This window comes from Mastacembelus armatus, unplaced genomic scaffold (genome assembly GCF_900324485.2).
Source record: "Mastacembelus armatus unplaced genomic scaffold, fMasArm1.2, whole genome shotgun sequence".
NCBI lineage: Eukaryota > Metazoa > Chordata > Actinopteri > Synbranchiformes > Mastacembelidae > Mastacembelus > Mastacembelus armatus.
Window position 1 is genome coordinate 1063616 of NW_022872939.1, and position 19147 is coordinate 1082762.

Genomic DNA, 19147 nt, shown 5'->3' on the forward strand with positions numbered 1-19147 from the left:
AATCTGCTGCTAAAATTAACACTGATTTTGTCAGATCATTCTTTAATAACTTTTGAATTTAAGATGATGGATCATGCAGCGTTTGGAAGAAAATTCCACCACAGCAGATGTTAGTGAATCAGAGGAGATTAGCCCCATGGTATAATTTAGGTTTCTTTTCAGCACTGTAGTCAGGCTGACAAAAAGTCACAGCTCTGTTGAGCCCAGTGTTCCCTTAGCTCTCAGCAGTGATGAATTTATGAGTTTCTTTACAAATAAAATCACAACTATTAGAGATAAAATTCAGCAGATGCTTCCTATACCTGCAATAAATGAATCTTCTACTACAGTAGCTCTTGAATCATCTGTAGGACCTCAGTTATGTTTAGACTGCTTCTCTCCCATAGATCTCTCTGAATTTACATCAGTAGTTGCTTCATCGAAATCATCAACGTGTCTCTTAGACCCCATCCCGACTAGACTAGCTTAAAGACACCCTGCCATTAATCAACTCATCTTTATTAGACTTGGTAAATTTATCTCTAGTATCAGGCTACGTACCACAGGCCTTTGAGACTGCAGTAATCAAACCTTTACTCAAAAAGCCTAGTCTTGATCCAGGAGTCTTGGCTAATTATAGACCAATATCCAACCTGCCATTTATTTCTAAAATCCTAGAAAAAGCTGTTGCTAAGCAGCTATCAGACCACTTATGAACTATTTGAAGATTTTCAATCAGGATTTAGAGCACATCATAGCACAGAAACAGCACTGTTAAAAGTTACCAACAATCTTCTCTTAGCCTCAGGTAATGGACTTGTTTCTATACTTGTTCTCCTAGACCTTAGTGCTGCATTCGACACCATTGACCACAACATCTTATTACAGAGACTGGAGCATGTGACTGGTATCAGACGAACAGCGTTAAAATGGTTCCAATCCTTTTTATTGGACAGATTCCAGTTTGTTCATGTACATGATGAACCTTCCACATGAACAAAAGTTAGTTATGGAGCTCCACAAGGCTCTGTGCTAGGACAGATTCTGTTCACCTTGTACATGCTTCCTTTAGGATATGTCATTAGGAAGCACTCTATTAATTACCACTGCTATGCGGATGACACTCAGTTATATCTATCTATTAAACCTGTTAACACAAACCAGTTATCCAGACTTCAAGCCTGTCTAACTGACATAAAGGCCTGGATGACCAGTAACTTTTTACTTTTAAATTCAGAGAAAACAGAAGCTATTGTATTTGGGCCAAAAAACCTCAGAAATAACTTTTCTAAAATTATAGCTACTTTAGATGGCACAGTCCTGGCCTTCAGCACTACTGTGAAAAACCTTGGAATTAATTTTGACCAGGACATGTCCTTTAACTCACATAAAACTGAACTGCCTTCTTTCACTTGCGTAGCATTGCCAAGATTAGGAATATCCTGTCTCAAAATGACGCAGAAAAACTAGTTGACGCATTTGTTACCTCAAGGCTAGATTACTCATTACTATCTATACTACTATAGTCCCTAAAAAGCCTCCAGTTAATCCAGAATGCTGCAGCCAGAGTCCTGACCGGAACTAGCAAGAGGGATCATATTTCTTGTATATTAGCTTATCTTCATTGGCTCCCTGTAAAATCCAGAATAGAATTTAAAATCCTTCTCCTCACATACAAAACCCTTCATGATCAAGTGCCTTCGTACCTTAAAGACCTCATAGTACCACATTATCCCAATAGACCACTATGCTCTCAGAGTGCAGGTCTACTTGTGGTTCCCAGAGTTTCCAAAAGCAGAATGGGAGGAGGACCATCGGTGCACTGAGCTCCCCTTCCCTAACCCTAACACTCCCTTCCCTTCCCCTCTCTTCCTCTCCTCCCCCCTCACATGTATATTCCACCACTGAATGTCACTAACCTTGTGCTCTCTCCCTCTCTCTGTACCTTCTGCAGGTGTCCCCGGTCCTGGAGCTGTATATTGCTGATGTGCAGTTACTGGCCCCACCAACCTGCAGTGGCTATTTGTTGTTTATTGTTGCTGTTCTTTTTTCTCTCCTCTCTCCTCACCCCAACCGGTCGAGGCAGATGGCCGCTCAAACTGAGCCTGGTTCTGCTGGAGGTTTTTTTTCTGTTAAAGGGAGTTTTTCCTCTCCACTGTCGCAAGTGCTTGCTCATAATGGATTTGTTGGATTTTTAGTTTTTGTAAAGTGCCTTGAGATGATTTGTATGGTCATTTGGCACTATACAAATAATATTGAATTGAATTGAATTGAAATTGGGTTTGCAAGCTTCACATGGGGCACCACAGTCCTTCACCCCCAGGAACTGGTAGCTGAGGTAGGTGAGCACCTGGAGCTGTAATTGGCAGGAGAACTGCTGATTGGTTCGCATGTATTACTGGGGGGTCGCAGGGTCACAAGATCAGGGATGCTGGGGATCACAGCTCTTAGCAGGTGATACAGTCATTACTCTCAGCTACATTCAGCACCTGACTGAAATAAGCCTAACACTGTCTGTGATGCAATAGGTTGATGCTTTGGGTGCTTACCTGAAAGGTTGGTAGTTCAACTTCACCCAGATGCATCACACTTTCTAGGAGCCCTATGTTTCTATCTACAAGGTAGTTATTTTCAGATGTCAGTTAAAAGTAAGAAATCTGAGAAAGAAACATCTCGAAGCAAATACCAATGATTCCAGGACTGCGTCTGTGATGCAAGTGTTCAGTGTCTTTGTTTACTAATTGAAACAATGGTGGTTTGACCTCAACCAGGGAAGCTGCACTTTGTCATGGCAGCATGCTTATACAGTCAGTTAGACTCAAAACTTTACAGAAAAGAATTATGGGCACTGAGGAAAAAAGTCACAATTCAGAGAAAAAGAAGAATTCTGAGAAGGCAAAGCAAACAATACATAATGACTGATACATACAAACTTACCAGTAAAGCATATTCAAAACATGTAAAATTAATCTTATATGATAACATTATTCAAGCATTTAATAACAAAATCTTGGTTGTAATAGAATAAATGTAATTGATCTTTTTATGGCTCATTAGACAATATTAAAAAAGTTTATGACATTTGGGTTTAAAAACACACTTAGGGAGCACAGCAAAATGTCTATGTTGCATTTAACAGTCAGTTTGATCAGTAATGCTACAGTAATAACAACTCTGAATGGAATTCTTCTTCTTCTTGTCCTTTCGGCTGCTCCCTTCAGGAGTCGCCACAGCGAATCATCTGTCTCCATTTAACCCTATCCCCTGTATCCTCCTCACCCACACCAACTATCCTCATGTCCTCCTTCACTACATCCAAGAAACTCCTCTTTGGTCTTCCTCTAGGCCTCCTTCCTGGCAGCTCTAACCTCAGCATCCTTTTACCAATATATTCACTGTCCCTCCTCTGAACATGTCCAAACCATCTCAATCTGGCTTCCCTGGCTTTTTCTCCAAAACATCTAACATGAGCTGTCCCTCTGATGTGCTCATTCCTGATCCTATCCATCCTCGTCACTCCCAGAGAGAACCTCAACATCTTCAGCTCTGCTACCTCCAGCTCTGCCTCCTGTCTTTTTCTCAGTGCCACTGTCTCTAAACCATACAACATTGCTGGTCTCACCACTGTCTTGTACACCTTTCCTTTCATTCTTGCTGACATTCTTTTGTCACACATCACACCTGACACTTTCCTCCACCTGTTCCAACCTGCTTGCACATGTCTCTTCACTTCTTTTCCACACTCTCTGTTGCTCTGGACTGTTGACCCTAGGTACTTAAAATCCTCCACCTTCTTCATCTCTGCTCCCTGTAACCTCATCGTTCTACTTGAGTCCCTCTCATTTACACACATGTACTCTGTTTTACTGCGACTAACCTTCATTCCTCTCCTTTCCAGAGCAAACCTCCACCTCTCTAGATTTTCCTCCACCTGCTCCCTGCTCTCACTACAGATGACAATGTCATCTGCAAACATCATGGTCCACGGAGATCCCTGTCTAATCTCATCTGTCAGCCTGTCCATCACCACAGCAAACAAGAAGGGGCTCAAAGCCAATCGTTGGTGCAGTCCCACCTCCAACCTGAACTTCTCTGTCACCTCTACAGCACACCTCACCACTGTCTTACAGCTCTCATACATGTCCTGCACCACTCGAACATACTTCTCTGTCACTCCAGACTTCCTCATACAAAACCACAGCTCCTCTCTTGGCACCCTGTCATACGCTTTTTCTAAATCTACAAAAACACAATGCAGCTCCTTCTGGCCTTCTCTGTACTTCTCCATCAGCATTCTCAAAGCAAATGTTGCATCTGTGGTTCTCTTTCTCGGCTTGAAACCATACTGCTGCTCACAAATGCTCACTTCAGATCTCAGCCTAGCCTCCACTACTCTTTCCCATAACTTCATTGTGTGACTCATCAGCTTTATTCCTCTGTAGTTTCCACAACTCTGCACACACCAACACACTTGTGGCACCTGTCAACACATTTCCATCCCTGTCCTTGATCACCCGAACCTGCTGCACATCCTTCCCATCTCTGTCTCTCTGCCTCGCCAACCTGTACAAATCCACCTCTCTCTCCTTAGTGTCCAACCTATCATACAAATCCTCATGCGCCCTTTGCCACCTCTACCTTCAACCTTACGCTGCATCTCCCTGTACTCCTGTCTGTTCTCTTCTGTCCTTTCAGTGTCCCACTTCTTCTTAGCTAAACTTTTCCTCTTAACACACTCCTGAACTTCCTCATTCCACCACCAAGTCTCCTTATCTGCTTTCCTCTTTCCAGATGACACACCAAGTACCCTCCTACCTGTCTCCCTGATCACTTTAGCTGTAGCTGTCCAGTCATCTGGAAGAACCTCCTGACCTCCCAGAGCCTGTTTCAGCTCCTCCTTGAAAGCCACACAACACTGTTTCTTTTTCAACTTCCACCACTTGGTCCTCTGCTCAGCCCTCGTCCTCTTCATCTTCCTCACCACCAGAGTCATCCTTACTGTCTGGCTACACTCTCTCCAGCCACTACTTTGCAGTCACTGATCTCTTTCAGGTTGGAACGTCTGCACAAGATGTAATCAACTTGTGTGCTCCTGTCTCCACTCTTATATGTCACTTCTATTACAACATATTGTTTCTTCCCAACTGTATGTCATTGTGTCAGTATAATAATCTGAAGGGTGTGAATTCAAACCTCACACAGGTCTTCTTGTTAATGTTCATCTGAAATTATGTGCAGTCATATGTATTGTGCTCAGATGTATTGAGGTGGCTGTTGCTCAGGAGGTAGAGCAGGTTGCCCATGAACCAGAGGGTTGGTGATTCGATCCTTGGCTTCCCTGCTCCACAGGTCGAAATGTCCTTGGGCAAGACCTTAAACACCAAGTTGCCCCTGGTGGCTGTTCCACTGGTGTATGAATGGGTGAATGGACAAATAGTGTAAAAGCGCTATACAAGTCCTCGATCTTAGGAAGTGGAACTCCTACAGTTTTCACCACCCTCTGCAGCGCTTTCTGGGCTGACACAGTGCAGTTCCCATACCAAACGGTGATACAGCCGGTCAGGATGCTCTCGATGGTGCAACGGTAGAAGTTCACCAGGATGTCTGAAGAGATATGGATCTTCCTCAGAGCCCTCAAGAAGAAGAGGTGCTGGTGAGCCTTCTTGACCAGACTGGAGCTGTTGGTAGTCCAGAAGAGATCCTCGGAGATGTGGATACCCAGGAATTTGAAGCTAGTGACACAGTCCACCACCATCCACAGTCCAATCACTGTGGTGTCATCAGCAAACTTGATAAATGTGTTGGAACTGTGTACAGGCTTGCAGTCATAGGTGAAGAGAGAGTAGAGGAAGGGACTCAGCACACAGCCTTGTGGTACTCCGGTGCCAAGGATGAGGGTGGAAGAGCATTGGTGATCTATCCGAACATGCTGGGGCCTGTTGGTCAGAAAGTCCAGGAACCAGTTGCATAGTGATGCGTTGATGCCCAGGTCTTTACACAGTCAGTGGGAAATCAAAAGGAGACTAGTGAAGTGCTTTGGCACAATTACTATGTCCTTAAAGCTGGGTTCTTGGGCACATCCCAACCATAGTAAGGTCAGCTGGAGTTCTGCACGGATCATCAATTTTAAACAGCAATAGCATGACGAGGTGGCCAAGTGGTTAAGGTGGATGGACTCCTAATCCATTGTTCTCTGTATGCGCGGGTGTGAATCCCATCCTCGTCAATGAAGCTGTTATTTAGTCTTTTGTAAAATTTTCTTTATTTTGTAAAATAAAGAAAGCTGACAGGGTGCGCTCTCTGTCTTTTCTGTCTCTGTCATCTCTCTTCACAGACACGTAAATAAAACAACCAGAATCTCAGCGAATACTTGTCTCATAAAAATAAGAAACATATGACTAGACAGCTTGAAATGTCTTCTGTTAAATGAAACAATTCAAGCTGAAAACAAATCATCACTTTTTATTTAACCCGTATGAACGTAAGGAGAAGTATGTTTTCTCCTGTCTCACCTCATTACAGGTAATGTGATCCCGCCTTGTATGTTCACTGTTCACATGTAAATAATCTCAGTTGAACCAGGTAATTCTGTGCACGCCCCCGAGAAATGACATAAAACGTCAAACTTCATCAAAGAATTTACTCACTTTTTCTACAGTTTGGATGATACTTGCGTTACGCACGTGAAGAAGCACTTCTTGTATTACACACAGAGACAAATAGTTTAGTTTGTCCTCAGAGTAAAAACACTGATTTTAACTCAAATGACGAACGTTTGGGTCCTCATTGTTTTGTATTGTGCTGCACTATTTCTCTCTCAGCTACATTGACTGAAAGGCTCATTATGCGCGTCTTTGTCTGGTCGTTCAGTGAGTCTTTTGTGTTCTCAGGTAAATCACATGACTATTCATCCTCAGACACACCCTCTTGCATATGGCCTTTCTGGACAAAAAGTGTCTTAGAAAATTTAAATCAGTGTATTGTTTACTGTGAATGTGTGAACAAGATGACATTCACAGCACTCTGAAGTAAACACTTTAGCCTACAACATGCTGGTCTCCAAAGTCTTGTGAACCGATGTTCTGTTTGTGTTTTATGGTCTTATTTCAGTGAGTAAAAAATTGTAGTTTTTCACTAATCATGCATAAACACTTTTTTCTCAAAAACACAATAATGTATAAACTTGCTGCTCACATATTATTGTAGCCAATTTTGTGCTGATTACAATGTTATCAGACTTTAGACATTAATATGTTTAAAAGACAATGGAAAAAGCACAAATGTCAGGACATGTCAAAATTTGTCCATGGCCCCAAAACCCCCTTAGACCCCAGAAGGTTAATACAGTGGGTACGGAAAGTATTCAGACCCCTTTAAATTTTTCACTCTTTGTGTCATTGCAGCCATTTGCCATAATCAAAAAAGTTCATTTTATTTCTCATTAATGTACACTCAGCACCCCATCTTGACAGAAAAAAACTGAAATGTAGAAATTTTTGCAAATTTATTAAAAAAGAAAAACTGAAATATCACATGGTCATAAGTATTCAGACCCTGTCCTCAGTATTGAGTAGAAGCACCCTTTTGAGCTAGTACAGCCATGAGTCTTCTTGGGAATGATGCAACAAGTTTTTCACACCTGGATTTGGGGATCTTCCTTGCAGATCCTCTCCAGTTCTGTCAGGTTGGATGGTGAACGTTGGTGGACAGCCATTTTCAGGTCTCTCCAGAGAAGCTCAATTGGGTTTAGGTCAGGGAACTGGCTGGGCCAGTCAAGAACGGTCACAGAGTTGTTCCGAAGCCACTCCTTTGTTATTTTAGCTGTGTGCTTAGGGTCATTGTCCTGTTGAAAGGTGAACCTTCGGCCCAGTCTGAGGTCCTGAGCACTCTGGAAGAGGTTTTCTTCCAGGGTATCTCTGTACTTGGCCACATTCATCTTTCCTTCAATTGCAACCAGTCGTCCTGTCCCTGCAGCTGAAAAACACCCCCACAACATGATGCTCCCACCACCATGTTTCACTGTAGGGATTGTATTGGGCAGGTGATGAGCAGTGCCTGGTTTTCTCCACACATACCGCTTAGAATTAACGGCAGAAAGTTCAATCTTGGTCTCATCAGACCAGAGAATCTTATTTCTCATAGTCTGGGAGTCCGTCATGTGTTTTTTGGCAAACTCTTGTTACGCCCCAGCCTAGGGGTTGCCGGGGCATAACACGATTGTGGAGTTTTTCTACCAACCTCTTCCACTCTCAACAAATACGGAAAAATACTAAGTACAATTAACAAGAAATTTTATTCTGTTGAAACACAGAATACGATACAGAAAGGTCAAAACAAACACAAACGCTAATTTAGCCCTATTCCAAACAAATACGCTCCGTGAGCCCTACGATACTATACGAATACTGGAAAACAAACACAAACGTAGCCTAAAGGTCTAAATTCCTAATCGAAAACAACGAAAATATTATCAATACTAAATCTACAAACTCGAAACAAAAATCTAATCTCTAACTAACTCGAAAACCGAAATCTTTATCAAATAGCTGGGAATGGCAAAGGTTGGAGAATAGCTCTCCTGAGCAGCAGTCTGTGGGCTTCTTATCGTTCTTCCGGGAAGTGTTGGGCCAATCCCGGAAGTCCAATCAACGGCTTCCTACGTCCACGCCCACTTCCGCATCCGTCACACACACACACATACACACACACGAAATGGGGAGGGGAGAGCTAACAACACACCAACACACATAATGACCCCTAGGGTCATAACACTCTATGCAGGCTTTCATGTGTCTTGCACTGAGGAGAGGCTTCCGTCGGGCCACTCTGCCATAAAGCCCCGACTGGTGGAGGGCTGCAGTGATAGTTGACTTTGTGGAACTTTCTCCCATCTCCCTACTGCATTTCTGGAGCTCAGCCACAGTGATCTTTGGGTTCTTCTTTACCTCTCTCACCAAGGCTCTTCACCCACGATTGCTCAGTTTGGCTGGACGGCCAGGTCTAGGAAGAGTTCTGGCCGTCCCAAACTTTTTCCATTTGAGAATTATGGAGGTCACTGTGCTCTTAGGAACCTTGAGTGCTGCAGAAATTCTTTTGTAACCTTGGCTAGATCTGTGCCTTGCCACAATTTTGTCTCTGAGCTCCTTGGGCAGTTCCTTCGACCTCATGATTCTTATTTGCTCTGACATGCACTGTGAGCTGTAAGGTCTTATATAGACAGGTGTGTGCCTTTCCTAATCAAGTTCAATCTGTTTAATTAAACACAGCTGGACTCCAATGAAGGAGCAGAACCATCTCAAGGAGGATCAGAAGACATAGACAGCATGTGAGTTAAATATGAGTGTCACTGCAAAGGGTCTGAATACTTATGACCATGTGATATTTCAGTTTTTCTTTTTTAATAAATTTGCAAAAATTTCTACATTTCTGTTTTTTTCTGTCAAGATGGGGTGCTGAGTGTACATTAATGAGAAATAAAATGAACTTTTTTGATTTTGGCAAATGGCTGCAATGACACAAAGAGTGAAAAATTTAAAGGGGTCTGAATACTTTCCGTACCCACTGTATGTTTAAAAGATAGATAGATAGAAAAAAGCACAAATGTCACGGCATGTCAAAATTTGTCCAGGGCCCCAAAACCCCCTTAGACCCCAGAAGGTTAAACCTCTGGGGTCTAAGGGGGTCACATCGGACACTTTTTGTCCAGAAAGGCCATATGCAAGAGGGTGTGTCTGAGGATGAATAGTCATGTGATTTACCTGAGAACACAAAAGACTCACTGAACGACCAGACAAAGACGCGCATAATGAGCCTTTCAGTCAATGTAGATGGGACGGATTAGTGCAGCACAATACAAAACAATGAGGAGCCAAACAATCCTCATTTGAGTTAAAATCAGTGTTTTTACTCTGAGGACAAGCTAAAGTATTTGTCTCTGTGTGGAATACAAGAAGCGCTTCATCACGTGCGTAACGCGCCATCATCCAAACACGCCGAAAAAGTGAGTAAATTCTATGATGAAGTTTGATATTTTGTATCATTTCTCGGGGGTGTGCACATATTTACCTGGTTCACCTGAGATTATTTACATGTGAACAGTGGACAGTGTACAAGGCGGGACCGCATTACCTGTAATGAGGTGAGACAGGAATAAACGGACTTCTCCTTACGTTCATATGGATTAAATAAAAAGTGATGATATGTTTTCGACTTGAATTGTTTCACTCAAAAGAAAACATTTCAAGCTTTCTAGCCATATGATTCTTATTTTTATGAGCCAAGTATTCGCTGAGATTCTGGTTGTTTTATTTACGCGTCTGTGAAGAGAAATGGCAGAGACAGACAAGGCAGAGATCGCACCCTGTCGGCTTTCTTTATTTAAAAAAAGCACAACGTTTTGCTGTTATTATGATGGTATACCACTAAAACCAGATTTGAATGATACATTTCTTTTATCTGTACGATCAGAATTGACGGAGTAATTTCAGTTTGTTTCGGCCTTATCAGGAAAAGATGCGTCAAAACGCGCCAGCGCGTGCGTCGACCCCAGAGGGTTAAACTGGGATGAAATGGTGGATGGAAGTGCAAGCTTATGGGTGCATTTGATCTACTAAGTAAAGCATGACCTGTTCGTTGTTCTGTCGTTGGCTGACTGGCACTGTGAGGATCCTGCTGTTTATTGGGAGATACAAGTGATGCAAAGCTCTGTATATTTAAGTAATGACTAAGACAAAGACAATACAAAATGACTAATCACCAACAATTTAAACAAGCAACTTAATCCATAGTAACAACATAATCAATTAATGATTCTATCAAAATTAGACCAATAACTACATACACAAAATATACTAATAATCAATGCATCAAATGTGATATAAACTAGTGATCAATTATATAATGCAAGGGGAGAATAAATGTGTCTAAATTATATTAAATGCTATCACCAGTATCATTGACGCTTGGCATAATCATTTAAAAAAATGATAAAATACTAAAATATTTTCATTAGTTAATTAACATTTATCAAATAACAATTTAAACAAGCAACTTAATCCATAGTAACAACATAATCAATTAATGATTCTATCAAAATTAGACCAATAACTACATACACAAAATATACTAATAATCAATGCATCAAATGTGATATAAACTAGTGATCAATTATATAATGCAAGGGGAGAATAAATGTGTCTAAATTATATTAAATGCTATCACCAGTATCATTGACGCTTGGCATAATCATTTAAAAAAATGATAAAATACTAAAATATTTTCATTAGTTAATTAACATTTATCAAATAGTGATAATGAATCTAAGTTAAAAATTAGTACATTTCATAGTATGAAGGAAGCAACAAAAAAAAGCCAATCTCAGACCTCTCAGTTTCCACATGCACTTCCACTTGTAATCAAGAAGCCCTCAACTATCAAAATGATGGACTTTTTTAAAGGGTTTTGGACTTGTATACATGTCCTGTTCACAGCAGTTTAATGTCCTGGTTAAAGTCTTTAGACTACTTGATATATACAAACCTTGATGACAGTGGTCACATCGTCACAGTTTCTTCCTGGTGTGAATGTGCTGATGGACTGTTAGATGACTTGAACTAAAGAAAGCTTTCCCTCAATGTTCACACCAGTATGGTTTCTCTCTAGAGTGAATATGCTGATGTCTTTTCAGGGTGCCTGACTCTCTAAAGGCTTTTCCACACTGGTCACAGCTGTATGGCTTCTCTCCAGAGTGAATACGCTGATGTCTTTTCAGGTGGCCTAACACTGTGAAGGCTTTTCCACACTGGTCACACCAGTACGGCTTCTCTCCAGAGTGAATACGTTGATGAGTTTTCAGGTGGCCTAACACTGTAAAGGCTTTTCCACATTGGTCACAGCTGTATGGCTTCTCTCCAGAGTGAATACGCTGATGTCTTTTCAGGTGGCCTAACTCTGTGAAGGATTTTCCACACTGGTCACAGCTGTACGGCTTCTCTCCAGAGTGAATACGCTGATGTGTTTTCAGGTGGCCTAACTCTGTGAAGGCTTTTCCACACTGGTCACACCTGTATGGCTTCTCTCCAGAGTGAATACGCTTGTGTATTTTCAGGGAGCCCAACACTGTGAAGGCTCTTCCACACTGGTCACAGCTGTACGGCTTCTCTCCAGAGTGAACACGCTGATGTGTTTTCAGGGAGCCTAACACTGTGAAGGCTTTTCCACACTGGTCACAGCTGTACGGCTTCTCTCCAGAGTGAATACGCTTATGTCTTTTGAGGGAGCCTAACTCTATGAAGGCTTTTCCACACTGGTCACAGCTGTACAGTTTCTCTCCAGTGTGAACATGTTGATGAATCTTTAAGCTTTGTGATGTTGTAAAGATCTTGTTACAGTGCTGACAGCAGTGAGATTTGAGTTGCTTTCCTCCTCTCTGTTTTTAAAGAAAAAACAGCGGATGTGAAATAATATGATAGGACACTCTAAAACCCCAAAAATACATTTGAATTTCTATAAATCATAAGACTTGACTGTTCATAAGATTTAAGACTTCATAAAATCTGGCAAATTCAGTTCTATCTCAAGAAATTTGACTGATGCCTCTTCACATTTATTACTGGATGACATCTCCAATGTGTAAGTAAATGACCAAAATATTTACATCCTCAAAATGGCTGACCTCCTAAGATCAATTTATTTGACTACAAACGGAAACTGAAGCCTGTCAGATGGAGATGCTGTAAGTGGACTGGGTTTCAGTACCAGGTACAGTACTGCGTTCTGTAGGTACCACCACTAAGACCCACACAGATCACAAGTACATGTGTTTGTCAGGGACAAACGGGGAACAAAATGGCAGTAAACAAAATGGTGTAGCACAGACAAGCAGAAGAGATTGGGAGAATTTTGAAATGACTCAGACCCTCGTCCAAAGAGGGGTCTGCATTATCTATAAACTGAAGGACCTTGTTTTTGTTAATAGCTGCTTCACATTGACCCTAGTGCCAAACTGATGAATCCTAGACCTTGTGATTCACAATCCAACTGAAACTGCAAACTCTGCTCACACGTTAATCTTGTGTTAACCTTTGACACAGCATCTCCACACTGCTATCTTGGTAATGAGACGGAGATTTATAGCACGTAGAGGAACTCCTGCCGAGATTCTCTCTGATCAAGGAACAAACTTCCGAGGAGTAGAGAGAGAGCTGAAAGATGCGTTCGCTGCAATGACCCCAAAGTTTTTCACTGCGCCACCCGGGCTTAACAATGTATGGGCCGAAACAGTCCATGCCGGTTGAGAAGATTGGGTTTTAGGAGCCGCAATCAAATCTGGCAAATCTGACATTATGGGAACCACCGATTTTCCTCTCTACTTCTGGCACTCACCACAAGTCCGCTGGTGTCCTTTCATAGCCTGCCTCCCCTACAGAATCCAGTACTGCCATCTTATTTTGGCAAGACCACTATCAGGCCCTGGATGGAGCAGGCGTGGGTCCATGAGGACCTTAATGAGGTCCTCCTTAATGAGGAGTTTTGTTACTGAGTGGCGAGGACCAGGATGCAATCCCGCCTCGTACTCGTAAATCTCTGTTAGTCAATGATTTGATAACTGATCACCAAATTGACTTACTCTGTCTTACTGAAACCTGGCTACAGCAGGATGAATATGTCAGTCTGAATGAATCAAGCTCCCTCAGTCATAAAAATTGTCATGTTCCTCGAAGCACAGGTCGAGGTGGAGGAGTAGCTGCAATCTTCCACTCAAAATTATTATTAAACTTTCATTCTCATAACAGTTATAACTCATTTGAGAGCCTCACTCTGAGCCTCTCACATCCAAACTGGAAAACACAAAAACCAGTTCTACTTGTCATTGTGTACCGTCCACCTGTCCCTTACTCAGTTTTTAACTGAATTTCCGGATTTCCTGTCTGATTTAGTGCTTAGTTCAGATAAAGTCATTATAGTAGGATATTTTAACATTCATGTAGATGTTGAAAATAACAGCCTCAGCACTGCATTTAGATTCAATTGGTTTCACTCAAAATTTTAATAAACCCACCCACTGTTTTAATCACACTCTTGATCTTGTTCTGACCTATGGCATCGAAATTGAACATTTAATAGTTTCTCCCCAAAATCCTGTTTTGTCAGATCATTCTTTAATAACTTTTGAATTTAAGATGATGGATCATGCAGCACTTGGAAGAAAATTCCACTACAGCAGATCTTTATCTGACTACGCTGTTAATAAATTTAAGAAAATGATTCCATCTTTATTTACATCTATGCCAAGTATGAACACACCGGAGGGCAGCTGCCTCAATCCCACTCCCTACCAAATTGATCATATTGTTGACGGTGCTGTAGCCTCACTTTGTGAAACGTTTGATACTGTGGCCCCTCTGAAAAAGAAGTTAGTGAATCAGAGGAGATTAGCCCCATGGTATAATTTACATATTCATACCTTAAAGCACCTTCCCTTCCCTTCCTCTCCTCCCCCCTCACATGTATATTCCACCATTGAATGTCACTAACCTTGTGCTCTCTCTCTCTCCCCTAGTTTGTGCTCTATCCCTCTCTCTCTGTTCTCTCTCTCTGTACCTTCTGCAGGCATCCCTGGCCCTGGAGCTGTATATCGCTGATGTGCAGTTACTGGCCCCAACAACCGGCAGTGTCTATTTGTTGTTTGTTGTTGCTGTTCTTTTCTCTCTGCTCTATCTACTCACCCCAACCGGTCGAGGCAGATGGCCGCCCAAACTGTTCTGCTGGAGGTTTTTTCTTCCGCTAAAGGGAGTTTTTCCTCTCCACTGTCGCCAAGTGCTTGCTCATAAGGGATTTGTTGGGTTTCTGGTTTTAGTTTTTGTAAAGTGCCTTGAGATGATTTGTATTGTGATTTGGCACTATACAAATAAAATTGAATTGAACTGAATTATTCATCCTGAGACACAACTTTCTTGCATATGTCCTTTATAAACAAAAAGTGTCTTAGAAAATTTAAATGAGTGTATTGTTTACTGTGAATGAGTGAACAAGATGACTTTCACATCATTTTGAAGTAAACACTTTTCACTGCAAGATGCATTTCTCCAATGTCCTATGAACCAATGATCTGTTTTCCTTTTATGGTCTTATTTCAGTGACTTAAAAATTGTAGTTTTTCACTAACCATGCATAAACACTGTTTTCTCAAAAACACAATCATGTATAAACTTGCTGCTCACATGTTATTGTAGCCCAGTTTGTGCTGATTACAGTGTTATCAGACTTTAGCCATTAATATGTTTAAAAGCAACTGAAAAAAGCGACAAATGTCAGGGCATGTCAAAATTTGTCCAGGGCCCCAAAACACCCTCAGACCCCAGAGGGTTAAAGAAAAGGTTTACTTAAAAAATTATTTCCCAGCACATAAGTGCAGGTTAAAGTGTGTTAATTGGTATGGAAGCTGTGCAGAACTGTTGGGAAGGTATAGAAAGTAAGTGTCCTTTTATTACTGTTGAAGAACTACAGTGGAGAACCTAAATTGTGTATGAACAACAGATATTATGGCTGGACTAGCTACAAAAACCTAGATCTAAGGTACAGGACTAAGTATGTTAAAAACAATACACAATAGTGTGATGAGTTTCTAAGCAAACGCTCATTGTCAACAGATTCATACGCAATGGGTCTTAAGTGCAACACCATAAGCTTTACAAGATGATTTGCAATAAAGACTTACCTACTGTATGCCCTGCTTTTGTAACAGAGAAAAGATGTTGGAGAGAACCACAAGAGACGATAAAACCCAGGACTTCTTGCACCCAGTAGTAGTACTAACAGCAGCAGTAGTACAAAGATGTAAATGTCACTTGAAGGAGAGGCAGAATTGCTCAGGGTGCCTGTCAGCCACAGATTTACCACAAGGTAGTTGGTCACAATATAACGCACATGCTCGTCAAGGTAGAAGTTAGTAAAGACAGGGCTCCAAACAAAAAAAATCAACTAAGGAGCCATTGGCTCCTATAGGGGAAAAAAAACAGGGGCCAAATAATTTTTTTTAAGAGCCACATAACAATGCACATAAAAATTATAATATAGATTATAGATTATGTGAACTAAATTTATTGAACGCAGCTCTTCCCATGCGATCATATAGGCCATAGGTCACTAACAGTCGGACCGCGGTCCGGGTGCGGACCCAAAAGCTGCCCCATACATCTGCTATTGCTTTGCTGCTGAACACTAGGAAATATTACCATGAATTGGTCTTCCTTTGGCTTTAACCCAAAGGTTTTCCCCAGTGTGTAAAATTAGAATGAGTGGCTTGTTAGAAGTACCCACAGTTCCTCCTGTTTCTGATACACTAAATTAAAGTTTGGACTGAAATCCATCAATTTCTGTGTATTCATTTGCAATAAGGTCAGAAGCAAAATCAATCTCATCACTGCTGAGCTAATAATCAGGGTGCAGAATAGAACTAATGGCACTACCTTTGGGGGCTTACTGTTTTCTATAAAGTCTACTTGAAGGCAGTTTTTCAGTTGGGCTCTTACCATACCAGCATGGACCAAAGTTCATACCTCTTTGTGTCGGAGCTGACACAAGGTAACCTAATTTCAAGGTAACCTGTCGTTTCTGCCATGCATTACACAATAGTATTATTGTTTAAAAATGCAAAAGTCTATTTTATCCAATTACTCAAGTAATCGCTGAAATATTCTGTAGAATACTCTGTAGAATACTCAATACTTATTCCTTGCTTTTGTTAACATCAGTTCAGAAAGAACATGAGGTAATCATTAATTTCTTCTACTTATGAGAAATGGTGACTTTATAGCCCTCTGAAGTTGGGTAATGACACATTTCTCCAAAATGCTGCAGTAAAAAGGTTTCATATGAGGTATGTATAGTGTGGAACATCCCCTATAAGAACTAACCATTAATTTCTTTTATTTATGAGAAATGCGTCTATAGCCCTCTAAAGTATAATAATGTCCCATATCTCAAAAGGGGTTTAGAGATAAAAATGTGTCATATGAGGTATGTATGTAAATCAAATAAAGTAAATTAAAATAAGTTGTAAACTATATAGTATACATTTTATTTTAATTATTTGATTTTAATTTATTTTATTTTAAATGTCTTTGTTTTTAAATGCTCTTTTCCATGCTTTTAATCATCATGCGTTGTAAAGCACTTTGAACTGTCACATCATTGTCAAATTTGGCCAAATGTAATAACTATGGGAACAAACTATAGAGTAACTATAGAGCCTTGCCTTGCCTAGTATTGGACGTCCCATAAAGAAACTGACCTTTTTTAATACTCTGGATTGAAATGAAGGTATATTTTAACATAAACTAGTTATTTATTATTTATTTATACTCTTTAGAAAAAGTATAGTTTATTTTGTCTGTTTCTCCTGCTGTAAACTCATCTGAAAATGATTTGAAAGATAAACTTCAAAGAAAAATACAGAAAACTCAAATAAACAATCACCTGTCAAACTGGATTGACCGCAGTTTTCTATCTATTAAGTCCTGAACACTGACCTGCTGATCGCTGGAACCAGAGGACGAGTCGGGCTCGTTGGTCGGGTTGTCTGGGTCGATGAAATCTTGATCCTGGTCGTCCTCCTTTATTCCGCTCTTGTATTCGCCGACTTCGGTACAACCCGGATCCCGATTCTCCTCTTTAACTGCACCTTTGTTGCGGTCTTGGATGACAAAACCTGGAACCTGGTTCTCTATCTTTATTTCGCTCTTGTAGTACTCATGGTCGATAAAACCCGGGTCCTCGTTCTCCTCCTTACTAATGATGTAGTGGTCGTGATCGATAAAATCCGGTTCCTGACTCTCCTCTTTAATTTCATGTTTGTAGTGGTCCTGGTAGATGAAACCTGGGTCCTGGTTCTCCTCTTTAATCTCGATTTTGTAGTAGTTATCGCTGTTTTCATGCTCTGGTTCTGTTTTTGTCGGTGCCATTTTGAGACGCAAACGTCACCAGAATCTGAGCCCCGCCCCCCTTAGTAACCGTTGCTAAGTGTCAGCAGTGTGTGACCTGGCCTCGATGGGAGTGTTACCAGTGTTTGAGTCACTGTCCCAATATCATGGTGTGGAAATCAATGATGTGTGACAATAGTAAAGTTTGTGTACATTATTTAAATTTGTAGACGTGTGATATATATGAAAGAAGGCATTTATATTCACATTGGAGTATGAATTGAATATTTCATTTGGAAACAAAGTGTATTTATGGGAGTGAGAGCTACTCTGTGATGAGTGCTTGTGTGACTGTGGCTATATAGTGTTTTCAAACTTAAACTATGAGGACCACCATGTCCATGGTGTCACTGTAAAGCAAACACTGAGGGTTCATTTGATGTGTTTCACACTTCCTTCCAGATCAAACACAGATTAGTTGGTGAAGGATTAAACAAATAATAAATCAGATGTTTAAAGGCTGTAAATAAGTCATTGTGTGGGCTGTTCGACTGACATTTACATCATAATATAAACAGAACTTTTTTTTTTTTTTTTTAGAAATTTAGTGAAATATCTACAATTGTAATAATTCATCCATCCATTATCTATACTTGCTTATTTTTAATAAGGGTAACAGGGATCTGCTGGAGCCCATCCCAGCTTTCTTTGGCACCATACATACATGCAAAATAAATGCAAATAATCACTCATATATTCAGGTAATTAAGTCTTTACTTCCCTATTTACTACAAAGTCATTCCCTAATAAGGATATATTCCAAAACCCTATATTCTCATTCAATAGTTAACCCTCCATCTTGGGCATGCTCTCTTATACTTGTCCCTTCCTCACACCTAGTGTCCTAAGGACCCTTTCTCCCAGATACTCCTCACCAACAACCTTGAGAAGACTGTGCCCCCTTGTGCTCCGCACATACCAGAATATACTGGGTCAGGAACAACATAAACATAAGATATGATTATGAAAAACACAAGACATCTATGAGCTCCTTGGTGAACTCTGTGAATCAACCTGTAAATGAAAACCTGTGAATACAAATAAAAATCAAGAATCCAGTGAGAAATAAAAGAAATTATAATGAGTAAGATTAATCAATCATTAAAAATACTATCATGCATTGTCTAAACCAGTAGGATGCTGCCATGTATAGACAGAGGCTTCTTTTCAAACCATCATCAACATGT

The 19147-nt window shown here is 40.7% G+C and overlaps 1 protein-coding gene and 2 pseudogenes across 1 annotated transcript in view; 1 reads left to right on the forward strand and 2 right to left on the reverse strand.

Moving 5' to 3' along the window:
* LOC113137743 (NACHT, LRR and PYD domains-containing protein 12-like) overlaps nt 1–19147 on the reverse strand; it is an 884868-nt gene that overhangs the window by 173675 nt on the left and 692046 nt on the right. The gene's annotated exons all lie outside the window — the stretch shown is intronic.
* The window catches only part of LOC113137738 (zinc finger protein 208-like), an 852137-nt pseudogene that overhangs the window by 47935 nt on the left and 785055 nt on the right, over nt 1–19147 (forward strand).
* Nucleotides 10492–17947, reverse strand: LOC113137747 (zinc finger protein 664-like; annotated as a pseudogene).